Source organism: Suncus etruscus, chromosome 2, assembly GCF_024139225.1.
Source record: "Suncus etruscus isolate mSunEtr1 chromosome 2, mSunEtr1.pri.cur, whole genome shotgun sequence".
NCBI lineage: Eukaryota > Metazoa > Chordata > Mammalia > Eulipotyphla > Soricidae > Suncus > Suncus etruscus.
Window position 1 is genome coordinate 92555565 of NC_064849.1, and position 7972 is coordinate 92563536.

Consider the following 7972-nt stretch of genomic DNA (forward strand, 5'->3'; position numbering starts at 1 on the left):
AGAAGGGAAAATGGAGATTGGGGACCTGATGGTAACCCCATCTGTTCCTGAATATGGAACCTGTGTCAAGAGCCAGTTTTATGGGCAAAGGAGGTCATTATTTCTTTGGATTCTTTTTCTCTCTCTTCTGGTCTTGTTTTCCACATATTAGCACATTTCCTTAACTTGCCAAAGTCCTTTTATGACCTGAGTCCAATCCTTTCCATCAATTTGGTGTCTACTTATCGAGACTAGACTTTTCCAAATAGAATTGGGCTCTCTGTACCCATTAGAAAGAAAAATAACAAAGCACAAACTTGAATTTCCAACCAGCCAATATTTCAAAGCTATTAACAAATAGCAAATTAAATAAAAAATCACCACAGTGCTTGAAGTTGCTTGCTTTTCATTTCTTAGCACTGGACCAGGCTCCAATCTCTTCACTTTTTCTCTGTAACCATCTTGAAAATTCCCAGACCATGTTCAGACTCTACTTTGATTATTTTGGCTTGCAATTCATTTCCCTCCCTGTCTATCCCCAAAATTCAATGGAGATATTCCTCCATTTAGCTCATTTTTGCATCTCTAAGTCTAGGCATCTTCCTGGATCAACCCCATGCAAATCAGAACACCCTATCCCTCTGGCTCTCCATCTTCAAGTCTTCAGATCATCTTCAAGTCTCAGATCTTCTGGATTCTAAGATGGGGTCCCTGTGACCTCATTTCCAGGCCACATCTTTTCTTTTCCTCTGGACTGCAGCAGCTTCTTTTCATTCCTCCTAGCTGTCTACTAGTATGATCTGTTTGGTGCTAACTTGCTGTTGGCCAGGGAAACCTGGGATCAATTTTCAGTCCCTGAGATTTTGAATGAAGATTTATCTCCCTGTGCTTGTCCAAAGTAAATTCACTGGATAGGTTAGTATTTACTGGCAGGCGTGGGCAGCACTAAATAAATCAAGGATAAGAAATAATAAAGCAGCCAATAAACATTTCACTTCACCTAAAATATAGCTTGGAAAACATTCATGGGAATCATGGGGCAGGAGGAATATGATGAACTTCTGACTTTTTATTTCTACCTTAAAACATGCCCCTCCTTGGCATGAAACTAACTCTAAAATGATGGCAGCACAGATGGTGTTTAAGATCAATAAAGTTAATATAAATTTTGCAGGTTTTCCTAAATATATACATTTATATTACCCTTTCATGCAATTAATCACATAGAATTATTTTCCACAAGAAACAAAAGTCTACCAAATTTTGTTTGCCTAGAATTTTTTGCCCTTTTATAAAAAATGCAGAGGTCCACTGACAATTGGACCATATTTTTATAATCTGTTGAAATACTTCATTCTACTAACTAAAGGTTTATAAAATTTGCAGTCAGCTTCTATTTTCAAAATATCCAGCATCACTGGTCTGTGAGGAAAATAAACTCATATAACATTTGCATCAGTAATTGGACAACTTTTTTTGCTTCACAGAAGTCTAGGAGCTTTAGTTCTGTGGAAATCAGAGCCTTGAAGTGCTGTGGCCTCCTCTGGGGCCATCTGCCTTCTTTGAGTAATTTTCAGGCTTCTTGAAATGGGCCCTTCGTTTCACTCACAAATCCCATGTTTCTCTCATAATTCCCATGGATTTGAGAATGAAGGACATTCTGCTAACAATAACATTCTAAATCTCCTCCTCAGAATGAAAGTGTGAAGGAGAAAATGAATAGCTAAAAAAAACTTAAGGATATTTATAGTTATCTTTCTTTTTACTCCCTTTGTTACCATAGATAACTGGTATGGCACTTGACAGGAGAGGTGAGTGAGGGACCATTGGCCTATATTGAGCTTCCTGAAGAGATTTCTTTGAAGTGGAAAGAGGCTATGACCTGAAATCCAGGCCACTCAGAGGAGGGGTAGAACACCCCTCTGTTGCTCACTCTGTGGAGAGAGGTGTGAAGAGGTGTGAACAAGTCCCAGCCTCTTCCATAAGCCAACATCTGCTCTATGCAAAATGGAACCCCTGGGCTACACTGTCTCTGATGTCCTCCAACCTGGGAGTTTCTTGGAGGTTGGGACTGACCAGATTTCTTTCCTATTTACCAGCAGGCCTTTTGCAAACTCACTGCAGGTTCTAGTTAAGTAACTGAGGTAAAGACTATACTTTCAGGGATCATTTCTGTAGTATGTGACTAGGGAAGTTTCTCTGATCGTGTAGAGCACCCGAAGCCATGAGGAGGAACTAGAGCGTCCTCTCCTGAGGGTGAAGCCGGCTCTAGGTTGTCGCTTCTGCGACTGCCTTTGGCCATTGATGATCGTTCTTCCCTTCCTTTGGAAGGGGTAGAGGAAGAGGATGCAGTCTGAGTGGTAAGTTAAAAAAAATATGTAACTGAGGTAGCAATAAGAGTAAAAGGCATTGCTAGCAGGCAGGTTACATAACCGATTTTTCTGAGGCAAGATAAGTAGCTCAGAGAGATTTGCTTGGAAGGCTTCTAGCCCTACTCATGCTTTTCCAAGCGGGCTGCTGTGTGTTTCGCAGAGGGAGACAGAATCCCAGAAAACACACAAAGGGGTCATACTGGCCTCTATTTACTGGCCAAAGGGAAAGAAGCCTTAAGATTTCAAATGAGCTTTCTATGCCCTGAACGATCTATTCAAGTGATGACCAGATCCCTGAAGTCCTTCCTCATTACTGTGACTTGCAACATTCAACCTACAACCCTCTGGCTACTGGCCACACCCACAAGAGTGAGAGTAGAGCTGTTAGATACCAACTCAAGGGCAGGAAGAGCATTGGTGGGTAGGACTGAACACAAGGAAACTTCTTTTTAATTTAAACATAATCATTTACATAGTTGTTGACAATAGAGTTTCAGACATATAATGATCCCTCCTCAATGTCACCACCCATGACTCCATCCCTTCACCAATGACCCCAAGGTTCCCTCTCATCTCCAACTAAACTCTTTAGCAGACATGTTTCTAAGTTTAATTATTGTAGTTTAGTATTTAACTATTAATTATTGTAGTTTAGTGTTTAGTTTTTTAATTATTGGAGTCCCATGCACTCTATAATGTTGGGTCTAATGTTCAAATATTTATAAGCATTTCACCTTTGTTCCACAGATTTGAGTCTCCTATCCTTGTCCCTAGTCTAGCAGAATGGTAGTTTTCAAAGGTGGGGAAAACACTGTCTCTCACAGAAAAAAGAGTTCAAGGAAAGAGAAGGACAGAGGAGAGAAACAAGAAAAAGTATGAAAACTTGTGATTTTCAATTTGCTCCGAATCTGAAGAATGCTTTTCTTTCCCCAGAGGAAGCAGACAACTAGGAGTGGGTGCACCACTAAGAAACCAGAAAACAGAGCTGTACAGACAAAGTAAATTCTGGACTTGTATGGTGTCTAAAGAGGCCAGAGATGAGATGAATCTGACCAGGGGAAGAACATGATTCAAACAACAGCATGAGGAAGCATACTCAGAAAATGACATAATAAATGAAGAGTCATGGTGGGTGTGCACTGGTTTGTGAATTTGCACAGACCTGCCTGGTTCTCACTGAAGAAGATTCTAGAGAGAGACAAGGGGAGGAAAGGCAGTGAAGACAAGGCAGAAGAAGAGAATGGTCAGTTAGAGATTAGAGTGAGAGTAAGTCAGAGACAGCATGGCAGAGAAAAAAAAAGGACAAAGGTTCTTTCCAGAGCAGGACTAGAGAACTCCTGAAGGCACAGTCACACTAGTGACAGAGCTAGTTACTCAGGAGAGCTATTGAATGGTGGGTTGTGCATTCCACAATTCCCAGAGGGGAACAGGGAATCCCATGCCCCTGTCTGGGTTGGACAAGAGAAGCTGATCTGGTAGCAATTCCCTGCAATAAATAAACCACACAGGAAGGTTTAGCAGGCAAGAAACTCACACTGAAAGCTGTTCACCTACAAGCCAGTCACTCTACCAAGTGGAACCAAGAGCCTAAATAGCAGCTTTCAGCTCAGGCCTCCTGAGTAGCCTTTATTGAGATCAAAACAAATCCCATCCCACAAGCGGAAGGGAAAAAGCCAGATGAGAAGGCAATGGGGAAACAAAACCAAAGGAAACCAATTAAGATACATATGAGAACTAATTCAAAGGCCTCTACAGAAAGCAACCCATCAATGATATTTCAGAAAGATCCTGAGTGATCCAGCTCCATAAACTACTCAATGTAGGTCACACAGCAAACTCCCCTATTGAGCAACCATGTAGTCAAAACAAGGCAGTGATGAGAAATTCTGTTCTATTTTTGCTTCTAAAACATCAGATGCTGTTCATCAAAAACACTCCCATAAGAAATCATTTGCGCTCATTGTCAAGAAGTCTGAGTTATGTGAAAATTGTCTGTCTTCTGCTGACTGTCTTCTGCTGCACCCCGTTTTGAATCAGAGAAGGTCTTTGGAGACCTTGAAGCCAACACAACTCTGTTTTGATCATGCAGAGTTTTCTCTTAGACCTCATAGAACCCAATAGACTCTTCTGAAATGAGACACTCTGAGTTTGCTTCCTGCATACCGTGTCTTGAGTTAGACAACACTAGCTCCACATTTCAAACACATGTGACCTTGGGAGGTAGCTCAATTGCAAGAATTCAGGCACACATGGGTCACCCAGCATGATCAGCTTTGCATAGACATTAGCTCTGAGCTTGAGGCTGCTCCAGCAGGACCCAGTGCTGGGACATGGGTGATCATCTGACTTGGCAACTCATGAGTTTTCTCCTGACATGTTCAACACAGTGCTGCTAGTCAAAATCTCGTGAAAATGAGAATCAGTGGCCCAGCTTGCTCTGCATCTCTGTAAGTGGTCCCTGGGCCCCCTGAACACTCTTGGGGAACCTCATTCCCCCACAAAATGAAAATGCCAAGTAGTAAGATGGAAGCCAAAGTTCTGAAAAATGCTTCTTGACAGTGTAATTCCAGGACCATTAGGCAAGTTGTGTTCTGTTGAGCAGAGCATGCTCACTGCCTTCTCCAGAAGAAAGGTTTGCATGTCAGTTCTCTGTTTATGGACATTTCATTTAAAAAAAAAAGGCAGTGTTTTGAGTAAAATTTGCAAGAAATATCTTTCTACAGCTACTTAATTAAATATACCACTTGTCTCTCAACACCCACTTACATGTACACATAAACTAACCCACATCCAGAGTATTACCTTTTACACAGTGTTACTGGTACAATTAGTTCTGTCTGTTAGATAAACAGAGAAATTGGGTTATGTTACATATGTGCTTGCCTAGACACACTCAATAGAAGGTTATATAATCTTAACACAGAAGAAAATTGGAGCAGGGAAGATGAACCTTGGAGGGTGGTATACTAAGTGAGATAAGGTAAACTTGGGAAAACAAAGCAGTCCTGGTATGACTTATGAGCTATATTTCTAGAACAATCTACCACAGGCAAGCAAAATATAGTAGGAACTCCTGGGAATAATAGGTGAAGGAAAGGAAGCAGGTGGATAAACAAGTACAAAGTGCCAGTTGAACAGGAGAGCAGGCAGCTACCTGCATACATAGAATTAACGATAGTGCCAGAAAATGGTTAGCAACAATGACCCAAATAAAAGGTGACCTCAGCCTGTCACTTATGGACAGTGGTTTAGATCCAAATATATAAGTAAAATGAAAAGAAATTCTAGTTATATCTTTGAATCTCTGCCAGTAATCAACTGCTGATTTGGACAAGGAGAGAGAACAAACACTCCATGATATCAAAAGTTTAAAAAGCTAATGGGAAAATGTGCAGGACTCTTAGGAAGAAAACCTAGGGAATGTTTCTTTATTGAAAGCAAGGATGATAGAAAAACATGAAATATGGTGATGGGAAGATGGTAGGCAGGAAAAAAGATACATATAGAGATTTATCTATATCTTCAAAATAAAATTAAAATTCTAACAGTCTCTTTGCATACATCACAACAAAGAACTCAAACTCCTTTGGAAAGATATACAAGAAGAACCTTTAGGAAGAGTGAGGAAAGCTTTTCCTACTAAATTTTTTTTGACTTTTGGGTCCATCCAGCACCGCTCAGGGGTTACTCCTGGCTCTAAGCTCAGAAATCGCCCCTGAGAGGCACAGGGGATCATATGGGATGCCAGGATTCAAACCACCATCCTTCCGCATGAAAGGCAAGCGCCTTACCTCCATGCTATTTCTCTGCCTCTCTTTTCCTACTAAATTTTAATGCAGAATATAAAATCAAAGTAAACAGAAGGATTGAACTGGTAAACTATTAAAAGAGTTTATAAATGTGTGAATCTGGTCATTTAAATTATGCTTTTCTGTGATTTCTATGGTTATTTTAAAACCATCAATATTATATACAAAACAACCATTTTACAAGGGAGTAGTTACTTTTTGAAGTAAACTTTCTGACTATAAAGCCTATTAGTGACTGGAAAGGGGAAGTGAAGGTGGATAAGTTTAGGGAGGTCACCTGCTTAGTGAAGGGCAGATGTGGAAGTCTAGTGACAAAGTCCAGTGACAAACTCAGGGTGCACTAAACTATTATATTTTAACAGGGAACCATATGGTTCCCTCAGGGGGCACAGGTAAAAATCGTGTAACTGTTAGATCATGACATGAGAAGGGGTCAGCTTCTAGCATAGTAACACCATAGGAAAGAAGAGTACGAAAGGACTAAGGATCAAAAAAAAGTCTAAGAAACACTGACCTAGAAATAGAAACTTTCATTGATGCACACTGGAAACTTTGACAATGTAAATTCTATATTTTCTCAACAATAATATAATAGCATTGACGGCCATTCCCTTGCTCTCTTTCCTCTTTTGAATCTGTAGTATTTATGTACATTGCAGAGTCCTGTTCTCACAGCACACCAGTTTGATTGTCCTATTGTCCTATTGTCCAAGTCACTATTTAGCTTCTTTTGTACAGAAACCTCCATTTTAGTAATATCCTCACTTAACCCTCACACTAATAGGGTTCATTTTCAATCACTTCACTCTCCTCCAACCATTTCAATAGGTCCTTCTTGTCTGTGGCTTGACTGTAAGACATGTTCATCGTAATCAAACCAACCCAACAATTTAGTTCTGTTTCCACTTTGTTGTCTCAAGGATCAGTTTATCTCTCTTGCAATATTTTCTCTCCTGTTTTTTTGACCCAACCAAAACTCTGTCATTTATTGTATGAAATTATATAATTATCTTTTTATCATTTTTCTTGTGTTTTCCCTGTTGCTGTGAGCTCAATACAAGAGCTTGAATTGCTCACTTACCTACTTTAGCTTTAAGCACAGAGAGGCACTGAAGATAGGTTTTGCAATGTCTGTCACGTGTCTAAGGTTTTGTTCAAGGATATAAGAGGAACAAGCATCATAATACTGATGACCAAGGTACATGGTAGACAGGAGAGAACTTTCATGAGACTCGAATGTCTGGCAAATGCCACACCATAAAAATAAGCAAAATCTAGGTTAGGTGAGTTGTTCATAAATGTTGTCTGAGCAGAGCCAATGGATAAGAGAGAGAGATGGATAGAGAGAGATACAGCAAGATTTGTTACAGGAATTGACTTGGGCCATTATGTAAGATGAAAAGTCCCACAATACCATCTTTAAGGTAGAGAACCAGTTAAATGAGTGCTATAATTCACCATGAGGATACTTGGGGAATGAAGTGGTCTACCATAAATCCACTATAAAGACGCCTGGCTTAACTGCAATACCCAAAATGCCTGAATTCCTAGAACCAGTTTTGACAACCTACAGCTCACAAAATTGTCTCAGCAAGATATTTTCTGCATCTGCCGCTCAAATTCCCAGAATCAGTCACCCTGCTTCTTTCCTGGGCTAAGCTCAAATTGTCTTACATGTGTCTCACTCCCTGGAAAGATTGCCTCAGAACATTCTACATTTTATAAAGAACTCACTTCCTTTTGAGAATTGGCTTTACATTTCCTGATCACTCACCTGCCAGAATAAACTAATCTATAGGAAAAGAATCTTCC

At 40.1% G+C, this 7972-nt stretch overlaps 1 non-coding gene across 1 annotated transcript; it reads left to right on the top strand.

Moving 5' to 3' along the window:
* The first annotated feature begins 2126 nt into the window (after window positions 1–2126).
* On the top strand, window positions 2127–2341 carry LOC126002954 (small nucleolar RNA U3). The gene has a single exon (XR_007493526.1). It is a non-coding gene; the product is annotated as a small nucleolar RNA U3 (small nucleolar RNA).
* Window positions 2342–7972: the final 5631 nt, after the last annotated feature.